Source organism: Bos indicus x Bos taurus, chromosome 4, assembly GCF_003369695.1.
Source record: "Bos indicus x Bos taurus breed Angus x Brahman F1 hybrid chromosome 4, Bos_hybrid_MaternalHap_v2.0, whole genome shotgun sequence".
NCBI lineage: Eukaryota > Metazoa > Chordata > Mammalia > Artiodactyla > Bovidae > Bos > Bos indicus x Bos taurus.
In genome coordinates, this window is record NC_040079.1 from 115,784,357 (window position 1) to 115,799,571 (window position 15,215).

At 38.8% G+C, this 15,215-nt stretch overlaps 1 pseudogene; it reads right to left on the bottom strand.

The window, feature by feature from the left end:
• Positions 1–11,386: 11,386 nt before the first annotated feature.
• LOC113890935 lies at positions 11,387–14,522 on the bottom strand (annotated as a pseudogene).
• Between the last annotated feature and the right edge of the window lie 693 nt (positions 14,523–15,215).

Below are 15,215 nucleotides of genomic sequence, written 5' to 3' on the forward strand. Positions count from 1 at the left end.
TTATTGTCATATAGTTGCCGATGGTAGTCTCATGATCCTTTGTATTTCTGTGTTGTCTGCTGTGATTTCTCCAATTTCATTTTTAATTTTATTGATTTGATTTTTCTCCCTTTTTGTCCTAATGAGTCTGGCTAGTGGTTTGTCTTTTTATTTATCTTCCCAAAGAACCAGCTTTTAGTTTTTATGACTTTTGCTATAGTCTCCTTTGTTTTTTTTTCACTTACTTCTGCCCTAATTTTTATGATTTCTTTCCTTCTACTAACGTCCAGTTCTTCATTTCTTCTTTTTCTAGTTGCTTTAGGTGTAAAGTTAGGTTATTTATATGATTTTTCTCTTGTTTCTTTAGGTAAGCTTGTATTTCTATGAACCTTCCCCTTAGCACTGCTTTTACTGAATCCCATAGGTCTTGGGTTGTCATGTTTCCATTTTCATTTGTTTCTATGCATATTTTGATTTCTTTTTTGATTTCTTCTCTTATTTACTGGTTATTCAGAAGTGTGTTGTTTAACCTCCATATGTTTGTATTTTTAATAGTTTTTCGCCTGTAGCTGCCATCTAATCTTACCACATTGTGATCAGAAAAGATGCTTGAAATGACTTCAGTTTTTTTTTTTTAATTTACCAAGGCTAGATTTATTGACCAGGATGTGATCTATCCTGGAGAATATTCCATGTACACTTGAGAGAAAGGTGAAATTCATTGTTTTGGGGTTAAATGTCCTATAAATATCAGTTAGGTGTAGATGGTCCATTGTATCATTTAAAGTTTGTATTTCCTTGCTAATTATTCCTAGGTGTGAGTGGGGTATAAAAATCTCCCACTATTATTCTATTACTTTAGTTTCCCCTTTCATAATTTTTAGCATTTGCCTTATGTATTGCAATGCTCCTATGTTGGGTTTATATATATTTCTAATGTTATATCTTCTTCTTGGATTGATCCTTTGATCATTTTGTAGTGTCCTTTTTTGTCTCTTTTCACAGCCTTTTTTCAAAGTCTATTTTATCTGATATGCGTATTGCTACTCCTGCTTTCTTTTGGTCTTATTTTGCATCAAATATCTTTTTCCAGATCTTTACTTTCAGTCTGCACGTGTCCCTTGGTTTGAGGTCTGTCTCTTGTAGACAGCGTATATAGAGGTCTTGTTTTTGTATCCATTCAGCCAGTCTTTGTCTTTTGGTTTGGACACCCAATCCATTTACATCTAAGGTAATTATTGATAAGTATGATCCCATTGCCATTTACTTTGTTGTTTTGGGTTTGATTTTAAAAACCTCATCTGTGTTTCCTGTCTAGAGAAGATTCTTTAGCATTTGCTGAAGAGGTGGTTTGCTGGTGCTGAATTCTCTCAGCTTTTGCTTGTCTGTAAAAAGTTTCTCCTTCATATTTGAATGAGATTCTTGCTGGGCACAGTAATCTGGGCTGTAGGTTTTTCTCTTTCATCACTTAAGTATGTCCTGCCATTTCCTTCTGACTTGAAGAGTTTCTATTGAGAGATCAGTTATTATCCTTATGGGACCTCCTTGTGTGTTTTGTGTTGTTTTTCCCTTGTTGCTTTTAGTATTTGCTCTTTGTGTTTGATCTTTGTTAATTTGGTTAATATGTGTCTTGGGATGTTTTGCCTTGGGTTTATCCTGTTTGGTACTCTCTGGGTTTCTTAGACTTGGGTGGTTATTTCCTTCCCCATTTTAGGGAAGTTTTCAACTACTATTTCCTCAAGTATTTTCTCATGCCTTTTCTTTTTTTCTTCTTTTTCTGGAACTTCTATGATTCGAATGTTGGGGCATTTAACATTGTCCCAGAGATCTCTGAGGTTGTGCTCATTTCTTTTAATTATCTTTCCTTTTTTCCTCTCTGCTTCATTTATTTCCACCATTCTATCTTCCACCTCACTTATCCTATATTCTGCCTGAGTTATTTTACTGTTGGTTCCCTCCAGAGTGTTTTTGATCTCATTTATTGCACTATCCATTATTGACTGACTCTTTTTTATTTATTCTAGGTCCTTGTTAAACATTTCTTGCATCTTCTCAATCCTTGTCTCCAGGCTATTTACCTGTAACTCCATTTTGTTTTCAAGATTTTGGATCATTTTTACTATCATTATTCTGAATTCTTGTTCAGGTAGACTCCCTATCTCCTCCTCTTTTGTTTGGTTTGGTGGGCATTTATCATGTTCCTTTACCTGCTGAACATTTCTCTGCCTTTTCATCTTGTTTAGATTCCTGTGTTTGGGGTGGCCTTTCTGTAGGCTGGAAGTTTGTGGTTCCTCTTTATTGTGGAGCTTGCTCCCTGTGGATAGGGTTGGACTAGTGGCTTGTCAAGGTTTCCTAGTTACTGGAGCTTGTGTCTGTGTTCTGGTGGGTGGATCTGGATCTCTGCTCTCTGGAGTGAATGAAGTGGCCAGTAGTGAGTTTTCAGTTAGGCATGGCTTTCAGTTCAGTTCAGTCACTCAGTCGTGTTCGACTCTTTGCGACCCCATGAATCGTAGCACGCCAGGCCTCCCTGTCCATCACCAACTCCCAGAGTTCACTCAGACTCACGTCCATCGAGTCAGTGATGCCATCCAGCCATCTCATCCTCTGTCGTCCCCTTCTCCTCCTGTCCCCAATCCCTCCCAGCATCAGAATCTTTTCCAATGAGTCAACTCTTTGCATGAGGTGGCCAAAGTACTGGAGTTTCAGCTTTAGCATCATTCCTTCAGCCTGTATTTTAATGCTTATGGCTGTGTTCTTGCTTTGCTAGAGAATTAGTGTGGTATGTCTTGCTTTGGAATTTGTTGGCTCTTAAGTGAAGCTTGGTTTCAGTTTAAGTATGGAGGCTTTTGGATGAGGTCTTGTTGATTAATGTTCCCTGGAGTCAGGAATTCTCTGGTGTTCTCAGGTTTTGGAGTTAAGCCTCCTGACTCTGGTTTTCAGTCTTATTCTTACAGTAGTCTCAAGACGTCTCCATCCATACAGCACAGATGATAAAACATCTAGGTTAATGGTGAAGAGATTCTCCACAGTGAGGGACACCCAGAGAGGTTCACAGAGTTACATGGGGAAGAGAACAGGGAGGAGGGAGATAGAAGTGACCAGGAGGAGAAGAGGGGAATCAAAAGAGGAGAGAGCAATCTAGCCAGTGATCAGTTTCCTAAGTGTTCTTCACAGCCCAGAACACCCAGAGGGATTCACAGAGCTAAATATGGAAGAGAAGGGGGAGGGAGGAGATGAGATGACCTGGGGGAAAAAGGGAGAGTCAAAAGAGGAGAGAGCAATCAAGCCAGTAATCACACTCTAAAGTGAAAATGGATAATGAAGAATAGATTCTTAAAGGTACAAAATTGATAACAAGCACCAAAAAGCAAAGATTAAAAATCTAGAGTAGAGGTTAGACTCTAAAAAGCGCAATATTAAAAATACAAAACAAAATCAATCATAAAAATTATATAAAATATATATATGAAATTTGCTTTAAAAATAGGGTTTCTTTTTGCAAGGTAATGCTGCTGCGTCGCTTTAGTCATGTCCGACTCTGTGTGACCCCATAGACGGCAGCCCAACAGGCTTCCCATTATAAAAGAAAAAATAAAAGAGTAATAAAGAACTTAAAAATAAAAATAAAATAAAAAGTGATAATAGTAAAAACATATCTAGGAATTTCTCTGGTGCTGTTGTGGGCAATGTGGGGTCAGTTCAGTTTCAGATAGTTCCTTGTTCCAGCTTGTACTTGTTCTCAAGGTCTATAGGCCCCTTCCAATGTTCAGTTAATGTTAACTACAGGGTTTTAATCTGTTGCACTTGTCACTTCCAGAGCAGTTCCCTCTTCTTTGTTTATTTTGGGTTCCTCAGTTTTCAAGTCTCTTCAGTGTCTAATTTCCACCCGGACACAGGGAGTGAAGGTAGTCACTTATTTAGACTCACTTATTCAGTTGTGTTGTGAGAAGGGAGGAACACTGCAAACAAATATTGCTGGTGTGTGTGGGGAGTGCTCACAGTGTATGGACCACAGTGGGTTTGCCCCAGCGCACCGTGGTGTGTGACTGCTGGGTCTACAGTGCTTAGGCTCCAGGTTGCTCTGCAGGCATATGGTCCAAAGCAGGCCCTGCGTTTCGTGCATTTCCCAAGTCTAAGCTGCGCAGGTTCAGGTTCTCCGTTCTCCACATGGGTGCAGACTCAGGCCTGCGTTTTGTGCCCATCCTTGGTCCGAACAGCTCAGGTGACCAGGTGCATGGTGACTGCACTGTCCCCGGTGGGCCATGTGTCTTATTCACCACCCCCTGTCCCAGCTGCTTGGGTCCCAGACACTCGGTTTCCTGGGTGCATTGTGAGAGCAGCATTTCAAGTGTGCCATGTGCCTCCTCTGGGGAGCTGATCTCAGGCTGCGACCCTCCTGACAGATGTCAACCTTCCAGGATTCCAGGAAGATGTGGTTAGCAACTGGGAGCCTGCTCACAGTTTGGTGGAGGATGCTGTGTCTTGGGCAGAGAGTGCCCCTTGCCTTTCTGCTCTGGCTGTCACCTGCCTGCCTCTCTGCCTCCAGCACAGGGGAGGAGCCTGTAGGCAGCTGGCTAGCTCTCCTTTGGTATTTACTCAATCCTTTTTTCTGTGAGCCAGCCAGACTGTGTGTTAGGTTAGAGTCTTTCACAGGAAAGTTCTCTCTCTCTCTCTCTCTCTTTTTTTTTCCCTCTCTGGCTTTCCCACAGCTTGGGTTGCTACCTCACATTAGCTCCCTCAAATTGTCCTCAGAGCATTCAGGTCTGGTCCTTACCCTAAGCACGCATTCTGCACCTCCCTGTCCAGCCTCTGCTTGTTGGTGGTAAGTGCAAACATCTGGGCTACTTCTGCACTGAAAGTTGAGGTTAGGCATGCATTCTGCGTTTTGTTTTGTTTTTCCCTCCCAGTTATGTTGCCCTCTGAGATTCCAAAACTCCCCACAGACCCACCAGTGAGAGGGTTTCCTGCTGTTTGGAAACATCTCCTTCACTGTTCCCTCCCCAGGACAGGTGTCAGTCTCTAATTCTTTTGTCTCTCTCTTTGTCTTTTATATTTTGTCCTATCTCCATTTGAAGAGAAAGGGCTGCCTTTCTGGGTGCTTGGTGCCCTCCACCAGCATTCAGAAGTTGTTTTGTGGAAGTGGCTCAACATTCAAATGACCTTTTGATGAATTTGTGGGGGAGAAATTGGTCTCCCTGTCCTATTCTGCTGCCATCTTGCTATAAGTATGAATTTATTCTGAGGTTCTCTATTCTGTTCTATTGATCTATTTGTATGTTTCTGTGAGAATCATTGTACTTAGTCACTCAGTCCTGTCAACTCTTTGAGACACCATGGACTACAGCACACCGAGCTTCCCAGTACTTCACCATCTCCCAGAGCTTGCTCAAACTCCTTTCTATTGAGTCTATGATGTCATCCAACCATCTCATTCTCTGTTGTCCCCTTCTCCTCCTGCCTTCAATCTTTCCTAGCATCAGGGTCTTTTCTAACGAGTCAGCTCTTTGCATCAGTGGGTCAAATATTGGAGCTTCAGCATCATTTCTTCCAATGAACATTTGGGTTCATTTCCTATAGGATTGACTGATTTGATCTTGCTGTCCAAGGGACTCTCAAGAGTCTTCTCCAACACCACAGTTCAAAAGCATTAATTCTCCAGCAATCATCCTTCTTTATGGTCTAACTCTCACATCCATACATGGTTGCTGGCAAAATTATAGCTTTGACTATATAGACCTTTGTTGGCAAAGTATTCCCTCTGTTTTTTGATATGCTGTCTAGGTTTGTCATTGCTTATGTTCCAAGGAAGAAGCGTCTTTTAATTTCCTGGCTATAGTCACCATGCTGGAACTACAAGCTGGAATCAAAATTGCTGGGAGAAATATCAGTAGCCTCAGATATGTAGATGACACCACCCTTATGGCAGAAAGTGAAGAACTAAAGAGCCGTTTGATGAAAGTGAAAAAGGAGAGTGAAAAAGTTGGCTTAAAGCTCAACATTCAGAAAACTAAGATCATGGCATCTGGTGCCATCACTTCGTGGCAAATAGATAGGTAAACAGTGGAAAGAAACAGTGGCTGACTTTATTTTTCTGGGCTCCAAAATCACTGCAGATGGTGATTGCAGCTATGAAATTAAAAGACGCTTACTCCTTGGAAGGAAAGTTATGACCAACCTAGACAGCATATTCAAAATCAGAGACATTACTTTGCCAACAAAGGTCCATCTAGTCAAGGCTATGGTTTTTCCTGTGGTCATGTATGGATGTGAGAGTTGGACTATAAAGAAAGCTGAGCACTGAAGAATTGATGCTTTTGAACTGTGGTGTTGGAGAAGACTCTTGAGAGTCCCTTGGACTGCAGGGAGATCCAACCAGTCCATCCTAAAGAAAATCAGTCCTAAATATTCATTGGAAGGACTGATGCTGCCTGAAACTCCAATACTTTGGCCACCTGATGTGAAGAGCTGACTCATTTGAAAATACCCTGATGGTGGGAAAGATTGAGGGCAGGAGGAGAAGGGGACGACAGAGGACGAGATGGTTGGATAGCATCACAGACTCAACGGACATGGGTTTGGGTGGACTCCGGGAGTTGGTGATGGACAGGGAGGCCTGGCATGCTGTGGTTTATGGGGTCGTAAAGAGTCAGACATGACTGACTGACTGAACTAAACAGTCACCGTCTACAATGATTTTGGAGCCCAAGAAAATAAAGTCTCTCACTGTTTCCATTGCTTCCCCATCTATTTGCCATGAAGTGATGGGATCAGATGCCATGATCTTCTTTTTTTTAATGTTGAGTTTTAATCCAGATTTTTTATTCTCTTCTTTCATCTTCATCAAGAGGCTCTTTAGTTCCTCTTCACTTTCTGCCATTAGGGTGGTTTCATCTGCATATCTGAGGCTATTAATATTTCTCCTGGCAATCTTGATTCCAGCCTGTGCATCATACAGCACATTATTTTGCATAATATATTCTTCATATAAGTTAAATAAGCGGGTGACAATATACAGCCTTGATATACTCCTTTCCCAATTTTGAACCAGTCCCTTGTTCCATGTCCAATTCTAACTGTTGCTTCTTGACTTGAATAGAGGTTTATCACAGGCAGGTAAGGTGGTCTGGTATTCCCATCTCTTGAGGAAGAATTTTTCACAATTTGTTATGATGCACACAAAGGATTTAGCATAGTTAATAAAGCAAAAGTAGATGTTTTATTGGAATTCTCTTGCTTTTCTATGATCCAGCAGATGTTGGCAATTTTATCTCTGGTTCCTCTGTCTTTTCTAAATCCAGCTTGTACATTTAGAAGTTCTTTGTTATTGCCCTGTTGAAGCCTAACTTGGAGGATTTTGAGTTAGTATCATACTGTTTTGATTTATTTAGTTTCATAGTTTAGTTTGAAATCAGGAAGCATGATACCACCAACTTTCTTCCAATTACTTAAGATTACTTTGGCTACTCGGGCTCTATACAAATATTGCAATTGTTTGTTCCAGAATTACACTGAGTCCATATATTGCTTTGAGTGGTGTGGATACTTTAACAATATTTACTCTTCTAATCCATGAGTGTGGTATATCTTTCTATTTGTGTCATCTTAAATTTCTTTCATTAGTGTGTTAGTTTTCAGAGTACGTTTTTTTTTTCCTTCTTGAATAATTGAACTGTGTTTCTTAAAATTTCTTTCTGGTAGTTTATTATTAGTGTATAGATATGCAACATATTTTTGTACACTAAATGTATATTCTGCAACTTTACTGAATTGATTTATTACCTATGTTAATTTTTGGTGAAGCTACTAGTGTTTTCTATGTATCGTTTTGTGTCTGCACTGTGCCAATTTTCGTTCTTAATTACTAATTTGAATGTCCTATTTTATTTTTTTAATTTTTTGTCTAATTGCCATGAAGAGAACTTCAATACAATGGTGAATAAAAGTGGCAAAAATAAAAGGCACCCTTGTCTTGTCTTTGATCTTAGAGAAAAAGCTTTCAACTTCATACCATTTAATATGATGTTAGTTGAGAATTTGGCATATTTGGTTTTTGTTATATTGAGGCTTTTATGATATTCATTTTGTTTCTTCTTTATCCACCTCATTGAGTGTTTTTATTGTAAATGGAGGTTGAATTTCGTTAGATATTTTTTTTTTGCATCTGTTAAGATGATCATATGATTTTATCCTCCATTGGTATATTATGTGGACTGATTTGCAAATATTAAACAATCCTTTTATTTCTGTAATAAATTCAATTTGATTATGGGTCTTTTTACTGTATTGTTAAATTTAGTTTCCTAATATCCAGTTGAGCCACTTCAAATCCTGAAAGATGATCCCTGAAAGTGCTGCACTCAATATACCACAATTTGGAAAATTCAGAAATGGCCACAGGACTGGAAAATGTCAGTTTTCATTCCAACCCAAAGAAAGGCAATGCCAAAGAATGCTCAAACTATAGCACAATTGCACTCATCTCACATGCTAGTAAAGTAATGCTCAAAATTCTCCAAGCCAGGCTTCAGCAATATGTGAACTGGGAACTTCCAGATGTTCAAGCAGGATTTAGAAAAGGCAGAGGAACCAGAGATCAAATTGTCAACATCTGCTGGATCATGGAAAAAGCAAGAGAGTTCCAGAAAAACATCTATTTCTGCTTTATTGACTATGCCAAAGCCTTTGACTGTGTGGGTCACAATAAACCGCGGACAATTCTTCAAGAGATGGGAATACCAGACCACCTGACGTGCCTCTTGACAAACCTATACGCAGGTCAGGAACAACAGTTAGAACTGGACATGGAACAACAGACTGGTTCCAAATAGGAAAAGGAATACATTAAGGCTGTATATTGTCACCCTGCTTATTTAATTTATATGCAGAGTACATCATGAGAAACGCTGGGCTGGAAGAAGCACAAGCTGGAATCAAGATTGCTGAGAGAAATATCAATAACTTTATATATGCAGATGACACCACCCTTATGGCAGAAAGTGAAGAGGAACTAAAAAGCCTCTTGATGAAAGTGAAAGAGGAGAGTGAAAAAGTTGGCTTAAAGCTCAAAATTCAGAAAACTAAGATCATGGCATCTGGTCCCATGACTTCATGGGAAATAGATGGGGAAACAGTGGAAATAGTGTCAGACTTTTTTTAGGCTCCAAAATCACTGCAGATGGTGATTGTAGCCTTGAAATTAAAAGACGCTTACTCCTGGGAAGGAAAGTTATGACCAATCTAGATAGCATATTCAAAAGCAGAGACATTACTTTGACAACAAAGGTCCATCTAGTCAAGGCTATGGTTTTTCCTGTGGTCATGTATGGATGTGAGAGTTGGACTGTGAAGAAAGCTAAGCACTGAAGAATTGATGCTTTTGAACTGTGGTGTTGGAGAAGACTCTTGAGAGTCTCTTGGACTGCAAGGAGATCCAACCAGTCCATTCTAAAGGAGATCAGTCTTGGGTGTTCTTTGGAAGGAATGATGCTAAAGCTGAAACTCCAGTACTTTGGCCACCTCATGTGAAGAGTTGACTCTTTGGAAAAGACTCTGATGCTGGGAGGAATTGGGGGCATGAGGAGAAGGGGTCGAAGAGGATGAGATGGCTGGATGGCATCACTGACTCGATGGAAGTGAGTTTGAGTGAACTCCAGGAGATGGTGATGGACAGGGAGGCCTGGTGTGCTGTGATTCATGGGGTGGCAGAGAGTCAGACACGACTGAGAGACTGAACTGAACTGAACTGAATATTTTGTTGAGAATTTTTTGCATCTATATTCATCTGGGTTATTGGACTGCAATTTCCTTTTTTTTCTTTTAAGTATCTTTCTATAATTTTGTAATCAGGATAATATTGGCTTGAGTATGAATTTGTAGGCCTTACTTCCTCTTAATTTTTGAAGTAGCTTGAGAAGGATAGATATTTTCATAAGATTTTTTTTTTTGTAAACATGTGGTAGAATTCACCTATGAAGCTATTTGGTTCTGTGCTTTTATTTGTTGGGACTTTTTAGATTATTGATTCAATTTCACTACTAGTGTATTTTATCCTGTTCATATTATCTATTTCTTCCTGATTCATTCTTGAAATATTGTACCTTTCTAGGAATTTATCCATTTCTTCTAGATTGTTTAATTTGTTGGTATGCAATTATTCATAGTATCTTCTTAGTATCCTTTATATTTCTGTTTTCTCAGTTACAATTGCTCTTCTTTCATTTCTGATTTCACTTATTTAAGGCTTTTTCTCTGTTTTTTTTTTTTTTTTTTTTTAAGCATGTGGCTAAAGCTTTACCAGTTATGTATCTCTTTCCAAGCAACCAGCTCTTCATTTCATTGAATTTTTTCTACTGTAATTTCAGCTTCTATTTCATTTATTTCCACTCTTATCTTTGTTATTTATTTCCTTCTACTAATTTTGAGCTTTATTTGTTCTTATATTTCTAATTCCTTTAGGTATAAGTTTAGACTGTCTATCTGAAAAATTTTGTTTATTTGTTTTCTGAAGTATGCTTGTATTCCTGTACTCTTTCCTCCTAAAATTGGTTTTGCTGGCTCACACAGATTTTAGAATGTTGTGCTTCTGTTTTCATTTGCCTTCAGTTATTTATTGATATCATTTTTTATTTCTTCAGTGACTCATTGGTTGTTTAATATCATGTTGTTTATCTTCCCCATATTTGTAATTCCCCTCCCCCCAGTTTTCTTTTTTTTTTCACACATGAACAAAACTCTCATTTATTTTCAAATACTTGGGCAGAGCTGATTTCAGAGTTTAGAAATGCACCAGAATCATGAAATAATGATCCCTTCTTAAAGGGCTTAAAAACTCAAGAAACATTACCATCTTTCAAAAGCGTTGTAGAAAATGATGAAAACCAAGTAACAGAGAAACGGCAATCAGAGAAAATAACATGAGAAAGCATGCAAGTGCATGATACACAGTCAGAGGGGGAAAAATGTATCCTTCTGGAACCATGGCTATTATCAACACAGAGGCAAGGCACTGTCCTACAAGGTTACTTTGGTTACAGAGAAATAAGAGCAAGTATTAGAGGATAAATGTAAGCCAAATCCTTATGTGGAAGGGAGGAAAAGAAGACAAAATGTGGGGAAATTCTGTGGCCAGAGCTAGTTATAATTAGTTGGTCTGCAAAGAGATCCAAGAAAAATGCCCTAATTTTTGAAGAGTTAGATATTGCACATTCAAAAAACAAACAAACAAACAAAAGAACAGTTAGAAAATTATTTTAAATTTAATTGTTTAATGCCTCTTTGACTAGTGTTTGGAGGATCATTATCTATAACTGATGTATTTTTCACCCTCTCATCTTTTTGTTTGCAAACCACTTAAGTCTTATTTCCTCTGTTGAAAAATTTTCTCCTTGACACATTATCAAAATGCACCCTATGCTGTAATCACATAGGACAATATTGGAAAGACTGAATATCTAAATGATTTGGGAAAGATATTTTTCCCTTCTGTTTTGAGATTACTCCTAACAGTTTCTAAAGACATCATTAAAGCTGCCTGAAGCATTTCTTCTTCATTCATAGAATCACCTAGATCACTGATAAGTGCTCCTGAACTTGTGCTCAGTTTTTCACATAGATGTGTAAGCTGTCCTGGTGGATCTTGCTGCTGCTGCTACTTTTCAAAGTAGGCTTCTCATCTCTTCCATAGCTCTTCTAAAGTAAGATGTGAAACTGATGTCTGTGAAATACCTTGCCATGTATTACTGGAAATACCTTGCATACTTTGCTGAATAGCCCTGCAGAGATCTGTTTTTTTCAACTTCCACATCAATTTCCTGGAGACTTAGTGCCAGAGCCTTTTGCAAATCTGCTCATCTTTGTCTAACATTCAGTTCAGTTCAGTTCAGTCACTTAGTCATGTCTGACTCTTTGAGACCCCATGAATTGCAGCAAGCCAGGCCACCTTGTCCACCACCAACTCCCAGAGTTCAACAAACTCATGTCCCAATGAGTTGGTGATGCCATCCAGCCATCTCATCCTCTGTCGTCCCCTTCTCCTTCTGCCCCCAATCCCTCCCAGCATCAGAGTCTTTTCCAAAGAGTCAACTCTTCACATGAGGTGGCCAAAGTACTGGAGTTTCAGCTTTAGCATCATTCCTTCCAAAGAACACCCAGGTCTGATCTCCTTTAGAAAGGACTGGTTGGATCTCCTTGCAGTCCAAGAGACTCTCAAGAGTCTTCTCCAACACCACAGTTCAAAAGCATCAATTCTTTGGCACTTAGCTTTCTTCACAGTCCAACTCTCACATCCATACATGACCACAGGAAAAACCATAGCCTTGACTAGATGGACCTTTGTTGTCAAAGTAATGTCTCTGTTTTTGAATATGCTATCTAGGTTGGTCATAACTTTCCTTCCCAGGAGTAAGCGTCTTTTAATTTCATGGCTGCAGTCACCATCTGCAGTGATTTTGGAGCCCAGAAAAATAAAGTCTGACACTGTTTCCATTATTTCCCCATCTATTTCCCATGAAGTGATGAGACCAGATGCCATGATCTTCGTTTTCTGAATGTTAAGCTTTAAGCCAACTTTTTCACTATCCTCTTTCACTTTCATCAAGAGGCTTTTTAGTTCCTCTTCACTTTCTGCCATAAAGGTGGTGTCATCTGCACATCTGAGATTATTGATATTTCTCCCAACAATCTCGATTCCAGCTTGTGCTTCTTCCAGCCCAGCATTTCTCACGATGTACTCTGCATATAAGTTAAATAAGCAGGGTGACAATATATAGCCTTGATGTACTCCTTTTCCTATTTGGAATCAGTCTGTTGCTCCATGTTCAGTTCTAACTGTTGCTTCCTGACCTGCATATACGTTTCTCAAGAGGCAGGTCAGGTGGTCTGGTATTCCCATCTCTTGAAGAATTGTCCACGGTTTATTGTGATCCACACAGTCAAAGGCTTTGGCATAGTCAATAAAGCAGAAATAGATGTTTTTCTGAAACTCTTGCTTTTTCCATGATCCATCGGATGTTGGCAATTTGATCTCTGGTTCCTCTGCCTTTTCTAAAACCAGCTTGAACATCTGGAAGTTCATGGTTCATGTATTGCTGAAGCCTGGCTTGGAGAATTTTGAGCATTACTTTACCAGCATGTGAGATGAGTGCAATTGTGCAATAGTTTGAACATTCTTTGGCATTGCCTTTCTTTGGGTTGGAATGAAAACTGACCTTTTCCAGTCCTGTGGCCACTGCTGAGTTTTCCAAATTTGCTGGCATATTGAGTGCAGCACTTTCACAGCATCATCTTACAGGATTTGAAATAGCTCAACTGAAATTCCATCACCTCCACTAGCTTTGTTCATAGTGATGCTTTCTAAGGCCCTCTTGGCTTCACCTTCCAGGATGTCTGGCTCTAGATGAGTGATCACATCATCCTGATTATCTTGGTCATGAAGATTTTTTTGTACAGTTCTTCTCTGTATTCTTGCCACCTTTTCTTAATATCTTCTGCTTCTGTTAGGTCCGTACCATTTCTGTCCTTTATTCAGCCCATATTTGCATGAAATGTTCCTTTGGTAGCTCTAATTTTCTTGGAGAGATCTCTAGTCTTTCCCATTCTGTTGTTTTCCTCTATTTCTTTGCATTGATCACTGAGGAAGGCTTTCTTATCTCTTCTTGCTATTCTTTGGAACTCTGCATTCAGATGTTTATATCTTTCCTTTTCTCCTTTGCTTTTTGCTTCTCTTCTTTTCACAGCTATTTGTAAGGCCTCCCCAGACAGCCATTTTGCTTTTTTTGCATTTCTTTTCCATGGGGATGGTCTTGATCCCTGTCTCCTGTACAATGTCACAAACCTCATTCCATAGTTCATCAGGCACTCTATCTATCAGATCTAATCCCTTAAATCTATTTCTCATTACTGACCCATAATTTATTCTAAGACATATTCTAGATCTGTTTTCTGTATTCTCTGTTCTTTGAGTTGTGCTAATTCTTCTCCAATAAGTTTTGGTCGATACATTTGTTGGACTCTGATCATCTGTAGGAGTTGGTCACTATCTGGCAGATCATCCTTAACAACAAATATAGAATCACCTTCCTGTTATAACTGAGCAAGAAAAATGCAAGAAAAATGATCTTAATTCTGGACCTGTCAAGAGAGACTTCAAGTTGAACCACTGTTTCCTAATTTTCTAACTATAAACCAGTGTTCTTTATAATTGTATATAAGTGATTTTTCATTTTGGGGATTGATCCAGAGCCTCTGACACTCTGGATTGCTAAAGAGGATTAGTTCTAAGCCCTGAACTTTCAAGGCATTGCTTATAACTTGAATAGAGAAAAAAGCCCTGTGGTCTGTATTTCCAGAAGGCTGCTGCAAAAATGTGTTATAATCTTCACTAGCACTTCTGCTTCTGCCATTTCTCATTGCCTCTTACTCATCTAGCTGGTGTGCAACTGAAGATAATTCCCCAGGCCTGAAGTATTCTTCTTGCGATAGGTTATTCAAGCAAAGTTGAGCACAAAGTGAGCCTTCTTTTTTTGTGTGTGAAAGATGGACTGCATCTTTATTAGTCTCCAGTTTTATTCTTGTAATTGATGTCTAATTTCATGTGATTGTGGTCAGAAAAGATGTTTGATATGACTTCAATCTTAAATTTATGAGATGTGTTTTTTGGCCTAGCATTTGATCCATCCTGCAGAATGTTTCATGTGTACTGAATGTGTACTCTGCTGCTCTTAGATGAAATGTCCTATATATATGGATTAAATCAATCTGCTTTTATGTGTCATTTAAGGCCAGTGTTCCTTGTTGATTTTGTTTCCATAATCTAACCATTGATGTAAGTAGGATGTTAAATTCCCCTGCTATTATTGTATTGCTCTCAAATACTTCCTTTATATCTGTTAATACTTGCTCTATGTATTAGGAGCTCCTATGTTTGGTGCATAATTATTTACAATGTTATAACCTCTTGTTTGGTTGTTACTTTTATCATTATGTAATATCCTTTTTTTTGTATCTTGTTACAGCCTTTGTTGTAAAGTTTTTTTTGTCGGAATTGAGTATCCCTACCCAAAATTTCTTTTTGTTTCCATCTCTTCCCTTTCAATCTACATGTGTATTTAGTTTTGAACAGAGTCATTTGTAGAATGCATATATAGTTTTTATTTTTTTAATCCATTCAGTCTTGTTATGTCTTTTGATCAAAGCATTTAATTCATGGGATTCCCAGGTAGTTCAACTGGCAAAGAAAT